Genomic DNA, 16,280 nt, shown 5'->3' with positions numbered 1-16,280 from the left:
TATTTATTCATCCCATTATCCACGTGTTAGTCAATGCTACATTCTGAGAAGGAAGGTAACACAAGACCCTTGAGATTGGTAGTTAATATTAGAGGTTAAGCTTAATACATGACCATATGGTCTATATGAAAATATCCCCTGTTCCTCATGCCTATAGTCTATACATTATACAACTTGCTCATTAGATTTGTAAAGCTTTAATCTCATGTAAGATCACAGTCAGTCTTGGTAGTCAAGATTTACATCTCACTGATCCATATGGCTTCCTAGGGATAATTACATTGTACTTCTATTTTTACTTCTAATACTGCCCTAGACTTGTCTGACTGGAAGTAATACTAGTTTACTCTGTTATCAGCTGCTTGTTACCCCATTGTGAAATGCTGAAACACAACTTCTAAGTGCTAAATACTGAATAATACAGATGAACTTCAATGGGAAAAGATGTTTTCCCCTTAAGATATTAATAAGTAAAGCAAAGCAAATGTTCTAACACTGATTATTAATGTCTGGTAAAGCGAGTGTGAGTAGAACTGGGTTTCATGTATTGGGTTTCCAATGTCAGGAGGCTGCACACAAGCTTGAGACCACCATGTGCAATGCCAAGCGTCAGCAGGAGTGGTGTAAAGCATGTCGCAACTGGACTCTGGAGAAGTGGAAACAGTGGCAACTGGACTCCGGATGATGAAACATACTGGCAGTCTGATGGATGAATCACTTGGACGATTCCAGGAGAACACATCGTAGTGCCAACATGAGAAGTGCCAAATTGAATGGAAGAAGGATAATGGTATTGGCTCATGGATTGGACTGGGCTCAGAGAAGGCTACCCATAATGCTACACCATACAATCCTACTCTAGAGAATTGTATGCTACTAACTTTGTGGCAACCCTTCGGAGAACGCTCTTTACTATACCAAGACGACAATGCACCATGCACAAAGCGAGGTCCATAACAAATAGTTCTGCCTTTGATGTAGGAGAACCTGACCTGACCTCAACCCCATTGAAAACCCAATTTAAATTAAACCTACTTAAAGGGGCTATCTCACTAAAGAAAGTGATGGCTCGTCACTAGGATATGGCACCAATGTTCGGTCAGTGGGGGTACAACCACTGTGATAACTATCGCTCGCTAGAACACAGTAACTGTGGCTCTAGATCAGCGTTGTTCCCCTTCAGCTCCTGATGGTTACGTTTGGGTTTTGTTTTTTTTCGGAGAAAACGTGCCCCATTATAGATGACCATGAGTCCTCCGGTCCTACAAAAAAAAGCAGAGTGGAGTTAAAGGGGCATGGAGCTCTCCTAGCACTGCTACTGCTTTTATCTAGTGATATTAGGGGTCACGAATCTTGGGCACCCCCAGCAAAATATAATCAATGCATGAATTACAGTGGAATGTCAAATGTCGGAGTTGCATTGAGTGTAAAATGGTTTTTGTTTATAAAGTTCATACCGGTGAATATGTCACATAATTCTGCCGTAGATCAAGGGATTGACCTTTTTCAGATTTAGGTTATTGCGGGAATCGGATAATAGACATATTTCCTGCAGCGACGACTGCTGGGGAAATGTAGTATTACATGTGGCCATTCAAGTGTAATACATGGATGGCTCAAGTCCTCCAGACCGATAGCTACTGTTTACTCACAGCTCTCTACTCTGGTTAATAGGAAAAAGGGTCTTGAGTAGGGGGTCTTCCCTATATAATGTCTATATCCTTATCATTGTTTATGTGCAATAATCTGAATAATAAATCTTGTGCTGGTGTTGCTTTCGGAAACAGCCTGGATCTTGGTAGCAGAGCAGAAAAACTGAATGTAGTTTTCCCTGATATAGTGGGCTTGTGTTTAAGACATATGTAAGTCTGTAATAAAACTGGGTAGACATATTGCCATTCACTATAGAGAAGTATCGGAGTACTCGGAGTATTCGGATAAACATCCTGGCGCGGCTGGAGGCGATGTCTGTTTAGTCTTACGTCGCTCCGGTGAAGGATCTGCGGGAGGAAGTGACATCACAGCGTGATCTCGCGAATCAAGCTGTGCTGGAATGAAGAGAAGTGTATGACGCTGATTGGTCAGCGTCATACACTTTTCTATACAATGCCCACTTGGTGAATAGAAAAAAAAAACGGCCAGTTGGGCATTTAAAAAAAATTTGCAAAAATCGAAAAATGTTCATAACTTTGTCAATAATAAACGTTTTTTTTTTAAAAAAAAAACACAAAAAAAACAACCCCAGTAGTTATCAACTTCAAAGCGCCTATTAGATTAGGTAGGAGGTAGGGAAGTTATAAACTGGTGATAGAGAATCTTTAAAATAACACCTGGCGACAGCATTTTTGGGCAAAAAGAATTAAACAAAATGCTGCAAACATAAAGAAAAGTCACCAAAAAACTTTAGATGCGGTGTGTGAATCTATCCTAAGACCAGGATCACACATGGAGTTTTGATGGAGTTTTTGGCACAGTTTTTTTAGCCAAACACAGGAGTGGGAAAAAAAGAAAGGAGATGAATCAGTCTCTTTTAGGCCAGGATCACACGCAGGTTTGATGCCGTTTTTGTGGTAGTTTTTTTTAGCTAACGGCAGAAGTGGATCCAAACGGAATGAAAGGTATAAAGAAAAGTCTAAGGCTGGGTTCACACGTGGCGGAATTTCACTTAAATTCCGCTGCGGACACTCCGCAGCGTTAATCCGCAGCGGAGCCGTTTGTCCATTGACTTACACTTTAATTTAGCAGTGTTCGTTTAGACGAGGCGTAAAATTCCGCTGCGGAGCATAGGCTGCGGAGCGGAATTTGGTGTCCGCAGCATGCTCTGTCTGTTGCGGAGCAGTGGCGGACTCATGGCGGAATTTCTCCATTGACTTCAATGGAGATTCTAATTTCCGCAATGAAGTCCGCAGCTGTCATGCACATGTTATGTGTGCTGCGGATGCGTCTTGCTTTTTTAACTTGACATTTCTTCATTCTGGCTGGACCTATGTATTTCTAGGTCTACAGCCAGACTGAGGAAGTCAATGGGGCTCCCGTAATGACGGGAGCGTTGCTAGGAGACGTCAGTAAATAGTCACTGTCCAGGGTGCTGAAAGAGTTAAGCGATCGGCAGTAACTGTTTCTGCACCCGGGACAGTGACTACCAATCCCAATATACATCTATCTGTAAAAAAAAATGAAGTTCATACTTACCGAGAACTCCCTGCTTCTGTCTCCAGTCCGGCCTCCCAGGATGACGTTTCAGTCTAAGTGACGGCTGCAGCCAATCACAGGCTAATAACAGGCTGCAGCGGTCACATGGACTGCCGCGTCATCCAGGGAGGTCGGGCTGGATGCCGAAGGAGGGACGCGTCACCAAGACAACGGGCGGTAAGTATGAATTTCTTTGACTTTCACAAGGGAAAGTGCTGTCCCTTCTCTCTATCCTGCACTGATAGGGAGAACGGAAGTACTTTTACCGCAGTCCGCAGCAGCTAGTCCGCATCAATTTACTGCACATTTTGTGCAGATCCGCAGCAGAATCTGCAACGCAGATTCTGTGCGGCATTGATGCGGACAGTTGCGGAGGAAATCCGCCACGTATGGTCATGCCCTTAAGCATCTCCTTGTGTCAAGAGTGCATGAAAACTTTGTGTGTGATTCTGGCCTAACAAAAAATGGCTGCAAATACAGAGCTGCTTTCAAGGCAAAACAGCTCCTGAATTTCAGCCATTTTTTAAGCAACTAGCGTTTTTGCTGCGTTTTTTACGGACGTTTTTGGAGCTGTTCTTCTTTTGAGTCAATGAAAAATGGCTCCAAAAACGGCTCAAGAAGTGACATGCACTTATTTTTACTGGGCGTCTTATTACACACCATTATTTGAAAATGAGGCGTAAAATAACGCCCTGCCGAAACAGAATGCTGTATTTCACATGGAAATCAATGGGCAGATGTTTGGAGGCGTTCTGCTTCCGATTTTTCAGCCATTTTTCGGGGCGTTTATGGCCCGAAAAACGGCTGAAAATAGCCTGTGTGAACATACCCTGACAGACCGAGAGATTATTGCCCTCTAGTGGTCAAAATATAGTACTGCATATAGCATAAACATGAAGAAATAACCACTAAAAGTAAGGAAATTGTGATCCTCATCCCTTCCTTTCTGTACCCTCTACCCCTTTCCCCCCCCCTCTTTATTATGTCTCCAAAAATTTACAAAAAAAAAAAAAAGTAAGGAAATTGAGTAAATGCTGCTTGGTCCATGAGTGTAGCCCTCACATCAAAATCATGAAACTACTTACATTTCCCTCTTTCCTTCTTCATCAGGAGCCTCCAATATAGAAGTCTTTCTTTTGTTCAGCTTATAATAATGGGGCTATCTCAACATGAGAGATCACCGGCATGAAGGCCCGTCCACTGCTATTATAGAGGCAGTTCTACAGAAATAGGAGCCAGATTGTAATTTCATCCATGTAATTATCTTGAGAAACAAGCTGGACCATGTAAGCATGAGGCCTGCCAGAGGAACCTACAGTAAAGGCCCTTTTACACTGGCCAATTATCGGGCAAACGAGCGTTCATAGAACGCTCGTTCCCGATAATTGCCCTGTGTGTACACGATAGAACTGTATGCGGACGAGCGATTGGAGTAACGAGTGCTCCTCCCCATACTAGCTCCTTGTGAATGGAGCAAACGAGCGCCGATCAATGAGCTGTCTCGTCGATCAGTGCTCGTTTACACGGCCCACGTCGGGCCGTGTAATACTACCTTAAGTTATGTCCACTACTGCTTGGTGTATGCTATATATTCTGCACATTTCTCCAGTATATTGATGCGTCATGCTGCAATATGTCAGCAATAGCTTTCCAGTGCTCTGACTCACAAATTCACAATGGAATACTCTGAGGATAATTAGCAAGTGATATAACGGTCTCTTCCTAATGATCTTTTTTTGTTTAATACTGGACGCTGATGTGTTATATTATATTATAGATCACATCAAATCATGGGATAATGTGTGCTATATCTTTATATCTATTTGCAAAATGCACCCCCAAGACAATAGGAAAGAGTCCAGGAGCGTAATTAAGACAGAAAAAAAGTTTAATGGGGTTGTTCGAAGAAAACCAATTTTTAAGTGGCGTCCCCATTCAGAATCCTCATTTTACTAGCCAGAATGGAGATGATTTACAAAGAGCGCCTCTTTTGCACTGGAGGATGCAACATGTCCATACATTACACAAACAGCCCATTGATTTAAATTGGCAGTGTGTAATGCTTTGTTTCTCCTGTGGTGGTGCTGCAGCGGATTTAAACACTTACTGCCATCTAAACAGATTGGATATTATTGCAGGGTGTTCCAACCGTGGGATACCCTGTAATCAGCGCATGATCAGGGTACCCTACCAACAAAAAGGGATTGTCCATAGAAGACAGCCCCTCCAAAGTATTATAATTTACCCTCCGAGATCCATTAAATAGGAAGATATATATTTAAATAAGAATATTTTTATTCAATTGTATGTTAAATATTATAGCTAAAGTAATCCTGGTTCATAGTGATCCCAGCAGGAAATTATTGTTAAAAAAAATCTGCATAGGAGCATTTAATTCCTTAAAGCTCCGCCATATGTGGGAACAATTAGGAGCGAAGAAAAGACAAATTACACGCCGTTAATTGCTGTCACCATCGGTTTCTTGTTGGCATCATCATCTCGTAGAGGAAAGGTGACTTAAGAGATTTATGGATAGAGCGCAGCAATCTCTTTGCTCATAGGGCTACACTGATTTAATGAGGTCGTGTGCTGTACGTCCTGAGATGAATATTCTCTGGATCCAAAATCTTTTATACACCATTATATACTTGTGGCTCAAACACCATGGGGCTCATTAACTTGACCATGAAAAAGTTTTTAACCATGAAAAATTAAAGTCATCATTATACATATTCACCAGAGTCCTTGATGATTTATTTTTGAATATTTTTAGACTGTTGCATAGTACAAGGTGATTTTTTCATACCCGATGTTGTCACTTTTTTTTTTGTGAAGTACTAACAGTCTTAGACTATGTTCACATTACGTAGGTTGCATCTGCATGCAGCGCCTGTTAAATCTGAAGGAGTCTCTGACAGCCATGTGAACAGAGAATAAAGCTGTCGGCCAAACACTCATTCCATCTGACCCCTACATATACCTGCACGCTCAGCTCGGACAGCGGTTATCCCCCGTGGGAACAAAGTATTGGGCATGTTGAAATCCAAAATTCACAATCCTCATATACTTTAAATAGTTGGTGGGTTTGGTCAACTTTTGTCTAATGTATATGGGCTCCTTTACTCTCATTCACTAAAAAGTTTGGTGGTGTGGGGGGAGAGGTATCAGCTCCTTGTCACAGTTTTTCTAACCCATAATGATGTGACTGTACTTCATGATGGGTGAGGAGATGTATGGAGAGGCTCGCTGAGACAAGGGTGTCAGAAGTAATAATCACCTGACACCCTTGTCTAATTGCCGGGATTGGGGATAACTCCGATCCCGCATCCCGCCATTTAGCCACTTAGATGCCAGAATTGCTGTTTTTTTGCTCACTTCACTTCCCCAAGAAAATGTATGAAACCCAAAAAGGTACAAATAAAAACTTCAGATCGCCCTGCAAAAACTAAGCCCATACACAGCTCAATTAATGCAAAAATAAAAAACTGATGGGTCTCAGAATATGGTGAAACAGAACTTTTTTTTTTTAACAAATTGTTTTTAATTTGTAAATGTAGTAAAACATAAAAAATGTATATAAATCTGGTATCACCATCATGGTGTTGACCTGTAGAAAAAGGTTAACGTCACTTTAACACACGGGGAATACCATAAAACAAAACCCCAAAGAAATGGAGGAATTGATTTATTCTTTCCATTTCACCTAACGAAATAATGTTTTTCATTTTCTCAGTACATTATATAGTTGTCACGAACAAATACACGGTAAACAGCGAGGTCCCTGTTCTTCCCAAACCTCTGTCCCTACCTACTTGTACGACCCGACCTAAACGACATCGCACAACTGGGCGGCGTTCCCTATACTAGTACAAGTGAAACAGACAAACGGATAAGACAGAGACAGTACGAAATAACAAAGGGTAACTTGGGAAGTACACGGAGCGAGAGGCAGGGCAATTGCGCCACGGAACAAGTCCGGGCGCAAAAGGCGGAGTGAGGCAGACAGGGTCAAAACTGGGAGAGTGCGGAAAAAACAAAAGTCAGAAGGCAAAGAAAGGTCAGGAGTCCAGCTGGGGTCAGGGGTCACAAAGGAGTCAAAATGCAAGTCGCTCAGGGGAGTCTGAAACAAGGGAAAGCACCAGGAAAGTCTAATTACAGGCAAAGGTCTACTACCCCAGGCTGAACTAAATACTCCTGGGGGCGAACTTTCTGGAGGGTACCCTCAGGCGGAGGTTCTTGGAAGATAACCAAACCCGATCTCCCACCAAGAAATCAGGATTGGCCGAACGCCTTTTATTGGCTTGAAGCCGCTGGCGGTCCTGGGCTGCCCTGAGATTACTCTGAACCAGGTCCCAGATGACCCTCAAGTTTCCAGTGAGAAGCTCCACTTCAGGGTTATCTGATACACATGGGGAAAATGAAGAAAACCGGGGATTAAAACCATAATTAGCAAAGAATCGAGAAACTCCTGACGATGTGCTGATGTGATTATTGAGGGCAAATTCTGCAAGGGCCAAAAACCGGAACCATTTATCCTGAGCGTCGGCCATGAAGCATCTGAGAAACTGTTCCAGAGACTGATTGGTCCTGTCAGTCTGGCCATTCGTTTCTGGAAGGAAGGCCGATGAAAAGGACAAGTCTAGTCCTAACTGCTTGCAGAACGCCCTCCAAAACAATGATACAAATTGGACCCCCCTGTCAGAAATAATGTTAACAGGTACCCTGTGCAAACGTAAAATATGTTTAATAAAGTGTTTAACTAGCTCTTTGTCATTGGTCAATTTCTTCAGGGGAATGAAGTGGGCCATTTTACTAAACCGGTCTACCACTACCCAGATCACCAACCTTCCCTGGGACGAAGGGAGATCGGGGATAAAATCCATGGCTAGATGGGTCCAGGGTCCTTAGGGCACCAGCAAAAGACACAGCAAGCCAGCAGGTCGGGATCTGGGAGTTTTAGACTAGGCGCAGGTCTCACATGAGACCACGTAGGCTCGGACAACCCATAGCAGCCCTGGCCACCAGAAACCACGGGTGACAAGGTCCCTGGTACCAGAGATGCCTGGGTGACCTGACAGGACTGAGTCATGACACTCCTGGAGGAGCCTCAGCCGGAGGTATAGGGGTACAAAGAGTTTGCCTTCTGGAAAGGCTTCAGGGGCAGAGTCCTGGCTGGCCGTGACCTCTGTGGTCAGGTCAGAGTCTACGGTTGCCACTACCGCACCAGGAAGCAATACTCCTTCGGGTTTGGTCTCAGGCGGAAGGGTGGCCAGAAAACTATGGGACAGAGCATCCGCTTTAATATTCTTTGAGCCAGGCCTGTAATTCTGTCACAAACAAATACGCAGTAAACAGTGAGGTCCCTGTTCTTCCCAAACCTCTGTCCCTACTTACTTGTACGACCCGACCTAAACGACGGCACAAAACTGGGCGGCATTCCCTATACTAGTACAAGTGAAACAGACAAACGGATAAGACAGAGACAGTACGAAATAACAAAGGGTAACCTGGGAAGTACACGGAGGGAGAGGCAGGGCAATTGCACCACGGAACAAGTCCAGGTGCAAAAGGCGGTGTCAGGCAGGCAGGGTCAAAACCGGGAGAGTGCGGAAAAAACAAAAGTCATAAGGCAAAGAAAGGTCAGGAGTCCAGCTGGGGTCAGGGGTCACAAAGGAGTCAAAATGCAAGTCGCTCAGGGGAGTCTGAAACAAGGGAAAGCACCAGGCTAGGAAACTCTAATTACAGGCAAAGGTCTACTACCCCAGGCTGAACTAAATAAGGAGAGGGCGGGAGCTCATGAACATCAGCCAGGCATTGATTGGCCTGACGCTCCTAAGTTCCTATTGGCTGCAGACTGCCTCAGTCTGCCAGGCCGGGCGACGCCCGAGCTAGTAACTCTCGACTTCCTGGAGACCGAGGGAGTAGCAGGAAGGAAGTACGTGACAGTATACCCCCTTTTACGAGGGGCCACTGGACCCTCCACCCCCGAACCAGGTGTATTCGGAAATTTTTTATGAAAGTTTTTTATAAGAGTCTGAGCGCGGATATCTCGGACTGGAACCCAAGTCCTCTCTTCTGGACCATATCCTTTCCAATGGACCAGGTACTGGATAGACCCCTGAACCTTTCTACTGTCCAGCAACCTGGCCACTTCGAACTCCTGTCCCTCGGGTCCCAATACTGGGACGGGAGGTTTCCCTATGGGAAGGATAGGGGGAACAAATCTCTTCAGAAGAGAGGAAGGAAACACATCATGGATGGGGAAGGAGGGGGGCAATTTTAAGTGGAAGGAGACCGGGTTGATCCTCTCCTTGACCTCATAAGGACCGATGTACCTGGGGGCGAACTTTCTGGAGGGTACCCTCAGGCGGAGGTTCTTGGAAGATAACCAAACCCGATCTCCCACCAAGAAATCAGGATTGGCCGAACGCCTTTTATTGGCTTGAAGCCGCTGGCGGTCCTGGGCTGCCCTGAGATTACTCTGAACCAGGTCCCAGATGACCCTCAAGTTTCCAGTGAGAAGCTCCACTTCAGGGTTATCTGATACACATGGGGAAAATGAAGAAAACCGGGGATTAAAACCATAATTAGCAAAGAATTGAGAAACTCCTGACGATGTGCTGATGTGATTATTGAGGGCAAATTCCGCAAGGGCCAAAAACCGGAACCATTTATCCTGAGCGTCGGCCACGAAGCATCTGAGAAACTGTTCCAGAGACTGATTGGTCCTGTCAGTCTGGCCATTCGTTTCTGGAAGGAAGGCCGATGAAAAGGACAAGTCTAGTCCTAACTGCTTGCAGAACGCCCTCCAAAACAATGATACAAATTGGACCCCCCTGTCAGAAATAATGTTAACAGGTACCCTGTGCAAACGTAAAATATGTTTAATAAAGTGGTTAACTAGCTCTTTGTCATTGGTCAATTTCTTCAGGGGAATGAAGTGGGCCATTTTACTAAACCGGTCTACCACTACCCAGATCACCAACCTGCCCTGGGACGAAGGGAGATCGGTGATAAAAGCCAGCAGGTCGGGATCTGGGAGTTTTAGACTGGGCTCAGGTCTCACATGAGACCACGTAGGCTCGGACAACCCGTAGCAGCCCTGGCCACCAGAAACCACGGGTGACAAGGTCCCTGGTACCAGAGATGCCTGGGTGACCTGACAGGACTGAGTCATGACACTCCTGGAGGAGCCTCAGCCGGAGGTATAGGGGTACAAACAGTTTGCTTTCTGGAAAGGCTTCAGGGGCAGAGTCCTGGCTGGCCGTGACCTCTGTGGTCAGGTCAGAGTCTACGGTTGCCACTACCGCACCAGGAAGCAATACTCCTTCGGGTTTGGTCTCAGGCGGAGGGGTGGCCAGAAAACTATGGGACAGAGCATCCGCTTTAATATTCTTTGAACCAGGCCTGTAATTCTGTCACGAACAAATACACAGTAAACAGTCAGGTCCCTGTTCTTTCCAAACCTCTGTCCCTACCTACTTGTACGACCCTACCTAAACGACGGCACAAAACTGGGCGGCATTCCCTATACTAGTACAAGTGAAACAGACAAACGGATAAGACAGAGACAGTACGAAATAACAAAGGGTAACCTGGGAAGTACACGGAGGGAGAGGCAGGGCAATTGCACCACGGAACAAGTCCGGGTGCAAAAGGCGGTGTCAGGCAGGCAGGGTCAAAACCGGGAGAGTGCGGAAAAAACAAAAGTCAGAAGGCAAAGCAAAGTCAGGAGTCCAACCGGGGTAAGGGGTCACAAAGGAGTCAAAATGCAAGTCGCTCAGGCGAGTCTGAAACAAAGGAACTAAATAAGGAGAGGGCGGGAGCTCAGGAACATCAGCCAGACTTTGATTGGCCTGATGCTCCTGAGTTCCTATTGGCTGCAAACTGCCTCAGTCTGCCAAGCCGGGCGACGCCCGAGCGAGTAACTCTCGACGTCCTGGAGACTGAGGGAGCAGCAGGAAGGGAGTACGTGACAATAGTACATTAAATATTGGCATTAGAAAGAAACAATGTTTCAGCCTGTCACAGGGCCTTTACCTTTGCATTTAATTGGATGAATAAACCCCCTTTTGCATTTTTAAACTACTGGGAGTGCTGCAATTTCTTTATAAATTGTATATATTTCTATATATTTGTTCTCTTTTTTTTTTTTTTTTCCTTTTTCCTCTTTCATGCAATTTTAGGAAAGAAAAAAAAGTACACAAATAAGCCACCCTTAGGTCTAGTGGCATAAATTATAATTTACTGTCCACGTCCAATACTCACTTAGAGAATACACTTGAATTAATTGTTTTACTTAGTCATCTATTCATGCATTATATATTTATTTTAGTTATTTTTTTGACAACCACTACTGATGACTCAGGTCTCCGTGCCTGAAGCTGAGGTTACATAGCAGCCATAACAGACTGTAAGCTGCTGGGGAACTTTAATGTTAGCAAAACTTAACAGGACTCTCACTAAAATTAATGGGTATTCAGAGGCCAGTGCCTTCAACTGCCATCTTTCAATCTTTGAGTGGTTGAACTAATAGAAGGGTCTTCAAACTGGAGAGCGAATCCCCCCACCCCTCACACACACACCTTAATTAAGGTGGATTTGCTATCCTATGCTGTCCTATCTGAGGATAGTATAGAATAAAGCAGGAGATGCTGAGCTCGGAGATATATCATTTTCTATAATTTAATTCAGTATTTTCAGGTAATAAGCTGTTTAACTGTTGCCAGAACTCATAGAGAGAGCCTGTGAGTCCTGCTTCCCCCCGCCCACACAGAGTGATTGACAGCTGTGACTGTATACAAACTCATACAGGAAGTGCTGCCAATCACAGTGTGCGGGCGGGGGAAGCAGGACTCACAGGCTTTCTCTATGAGTTCTGGCAGCAGTTAAACAGCTTCTTACACTAAAATACTGCATAGAAAACTATATATCTCTGAGCTCAGCATCTCCCACTCTATTTTTTGCTGATGTCCAATAGGACACCTGACAAAGCTGCTTTAAATAGATAAACATACTCTAAATCAGCACATAACAAGCAATCATTTTAATAGTTGTTTGGGAAGCATCCTGTATCCTATCCTACCATCGCTGTTCATGGTATGTAAGCACCACATGCTAAAGAAAGCCTTTTCATACATAGCAGAGCTGAAATTATAATTTAACTTGGGGTCGTATTGTTTGTGCACTGTGATAACACAATGAGTGGTGCCAAATGACTAACTCAGTCTGCTACATCTGTATAGGCACATTTGTTAAACACTGCCTCAAATCTCTCAGCAATAATATCACCCCAGCCTTCCTGAATTCTACAATCACTTCTCCATTTCCAGGTCTTAATGTAAATGTTTGCGGTCTCTTATGTAATTAGCGCTTTAAATTTACACGGAGCCTCGTACAAATACGATGTTTATCTCTTGTTCCTTTTATTTAGGGTTTGGTCCCTCTGTGGCACTTTCTCCATCCTGTAAAAAATCCTGATGAAAATGATTGTTTGTTTTTAGTTAGCAACATTTGCCGATAACATATGGTCTGGGAGCACTCGGCAAATATGAGGCTTTTGCTAGCAAACAGGAATGACGGTTGGAAAGCAGATGCTGTCATGCAGAGCGTAGAGCATATTCCTTCACTCTCTGCAAAGAGCATCTATCACTTCCCTGACATTTTCCATGTCTTGGATAAGGAGAGGTGATATTAATTAGATCTGATGCAACAATGCAACACTGGTTTTACTGTTCTGTTTTAGGAATATATTTGCTGCTATGTGCCAGTTCCCAATTGCTCATGTTATTAATATCGGCAGATACTGGCACATTCCAGTGCTTATATTTTAAATTAGGTAAAAATGGTGGAGTGGTACAGATGTGTTCACCCTTACCTTTGCTTGAATTTGGATAAGGACCCCAATTTCATGAAACAAATTCAATACAATATCGCGACATGCTAACAAAACTTTTGACAGGCTGTAATGCACATTACAACCACTGAGTGGCTACACCTCAACACAGCATAGACATCTCGTGACACAGTATCGTGAAATCATGTTTCTTTCAAAGCTGTTCATCTCGCCCCCCACATCTCAGGATATGTTGAGATATGTGGAAAGGTATGGAAGGAAACATCTGTAACTACGTGATTAGCACTGATGGATTCTAGTGATGGGTCATGAGTTTAGATCTGATCGGGACAACTATATTGAATTCACCCATATAAAAACATACTTATTGTAGGTTAGTTGACTTCCTATGAAGTTGGTCTTAGACAGGCTTTACCCAGAAATCACAAAGCCTCTTTGTAAAGCTTATAATTGGCCCCACTCCGCAATGAGAGCTCTGTCAAATGAGCTATGCTTTTATTAAAGTTTAGGAGGACCTATCACCTCTCCTGACATGTTTGTTTCAGTAAATAATTGTCATACCCAATAAGTAACAATTCTGGAACATATCTTCTTACAACATTGCGGTGTACCGTTCATCTGTTATTCCTCCTAGAAATGTATGAATACATTGACAACTGGGTGTTGCCAGTTGAGGGGGTGTCCCTACACCGACTGACAATATCCAATCAGTGCTGACTGCGCCCCTTTAACAAGATAAATGGTTACATCCAGTTGTCAATTTATTCATACATTTCTAGGAGGAATAAAAGAGGAATGGCAAAACGCAGAGATCTAAGAAAATATGTTCTAAAATTATTATTTCATGGGGAACACAGGTATTTTCTAAAAATAGATATGTCAGGAGAGGGAACGGGTCCTTATTTTAATGACCACTATTCCATTTTTAGAAAATTCTATGCTGATGAATTACATACAATATCTGTATATCTGTCTAGTCTTGGCTACATACAACCTCCACTAAGGGAGCTAACTGCATATAAATTTAAACGATAACTAGTTTTCAACTCCATGGAAGATGTAAAATTCTGTATGCAGTGAGCTCCCCCTAGTGGTGGCTGAAGGTAAACGCTATGACCAAGGCCGGCGTCAGCTTTACACTGCCGTCTAGGTGTAGAATCCCCCCAGAGCATTGCCGATGCTCTGGCTGAAAATTCGGTCAATGGACAGTGACGTCGGGGGCTCCTCCAGGAGCGGAATCCCTGGCCAGAGCATTGCCGATGCTCGGGCCGATGATTCCGCTCCTGGAGGAGCTCATGGCATCACTATCCATTTATGGACAGTGACATCAGGGGCTCCCCCTGGAGTGGAATCCTCGACCAGAGCGTTTCCAATACTCTGGCCAGGGATTACACTCCTGGAGAAGCTCCTGGCGCGACTATCCATATAAGGACAGTGACGTCAGGGGCTCTTCCAGGAGAGGAATCCCCGGCCAGAGTGTCGGCAAGGCTCTGGCTGGGGATTGCACTTTTAGATGGAGCCCAAATGGCGCTATTTACAGGGAGGAGGGTGTAGGATTATCTACAGGGGGTGTTTGTGGCACTATTTACAGCGGTGTGTGTGTGTGTGGCACTATCAAAAAGGGTGTGTGTGGCACAGGGATTCTTTCTTCATGCACTGTCCTACCATGCCCTGCACTAGGCATAACCTATGTATTCGTTTTGCTTGGACTTTTACTTTTGCTTGGAATTTACCTTTTGAATAGGATGGCAAAAACATAGTGAAGACTGACACACAAGCAACACTGTAAGAAACAAAGGGCAGAAGTAAAACAACTGTTGAAATCTGGGTGACGACCCCTGTAGGCACAGTAATAGCTGTGATTAATCATTACTCAGAAGCTGGAAAGCAAGAAAACTCATAAATGACTAAAAACAATATAACATAAAAAAAATAACAAAAACAACTTCACACTAGAGGACAATTCAGGACCCATATGTCTAGTTATATTTTATGAGTAAGTTCCCTTTAAGAAAAGACAAATAGACCTTGACTTTTATGTGCCTACATTTTCCTTATTATTATAATTATATATCTACTATATTTCATCTATTTTAATATTAGGTTTAATGGTTATGTTGAGGGGCGTAACTATAGGTGGTGTAGAAGCCCTGATCCTGAGAGGGCACAAAAGGACCCTCTGCCCCTAATGAGGAGACTAGTATTATAAATGATACATGATAGTTGGGGGTCCCTGTTTTGGAATTAGGGTCCAGATTCTTCAAATGATGTCATCATTACATCACCCTGTCCTGACCTTGAAGTCACAGTATTCTATCAGTGGGATACTTTTCTTTTCCTTTCTAGCTTTGATCATTGAACAAGACTAGAGTTCTTGTTATATAAAAAAGAACTTACTGTGCCGCTACCTGCTCGCAGTTCGCAGCTGCCGTGCTGGGCAAACCACAACTGTCTGCACTCGTCTACTATTGATGAAACTCGTTTGTTGGCAGGCACCAGATGTTGAACTCCATCCAGCAGATCAGACTTTATGTCTTTACAGAAGGCTACAGTGCGGTGTAAAGCACAATCCCTGTGTTTTTCATTTCATAATAGAACGATGCTCGGTTGTATACAGATGTAGCAAAGTCTAACTTGACTCTGATAACTTGCTGCTGAGTAATAACGCACGGCAAAAGCCATTAAAAAACCTTTGAAGAAGTCAAGATAAAGTTTCTTGCCACTTTGTATTCAATACGTTGAGAGTCAAAGTTGAAAATTGCTACATCTGTTTATATCTATGCGAGTATTCTGGTCCCTGAGTGGGAAAATGGCTGCAAGGAGGCGTGATGACTGCAGAAGCTGTTTAAGGTTGTCATCTGCATCCTGGTTTACGTTTATAACCACTGGCGCCCGGCAGACCCTATTGACTTATAATTGGGCCTGTCTGGTTGCGTCGCTTGGTGGCATGCTCGATCGCCGCTCCATTTAAGCTCCTCCTCAATGCAGGGAAAGCAGTGAAGAGGATCTGAGGGTTCGGGACCCCTGTTCTCGCAATTGGTGTGGGTCTCAGCATTGAGACTCCCAGTGATTGGACAATTTTAACCTATCCTGTGTATAGGTCATATTTGTCAATTCTGGGACAAACCCTTTACTCAGAATTCCCTAATTGGGTGATATCTAAACTGGACGACCCCTATAAAGGGTTTGCATCATCAAAAACTAAAAAAACAGCCACCATTTCAATCAGCTG

At 43.9% G+C, this 16,280-nt stretch overlaps 1 protein-coding gene across 16 annotated transcripts in view; it reads left to right on the top strand.

Moving 5' to 3' along the window:
- CADPS (calcium dependent secretion activator) overlaps window positions 1–16,280 on the top strand; it is a 357,994-nt gene that overhangs the window by 177,108 nt on the left and 164,606 nt on the right. The gene's annotated exons all lie outside the window — the stretch shown is intronic.

Source organism: Rhinoderma darwinii, chromosome 7 (assembly GCF_050947455.1).
Source record: "Rhinoderma darwinii isolate aRhiDar2 chromosome 7, aRhiDar2.hap1, whole genome shotgun sequence".
Classification (NCBI taxonomy): Eukaryota; Metazoa; Chordata; class Amphibia; order Anura; family Rhinodermatidae; genus Rhinoderma; species Rhinoderma darwinii.
The sequence above is the reverse complement of the archived record's forward strand: the minus strand, read 5'-3'. Positions and strand labels throughout refer to the sequence as shown.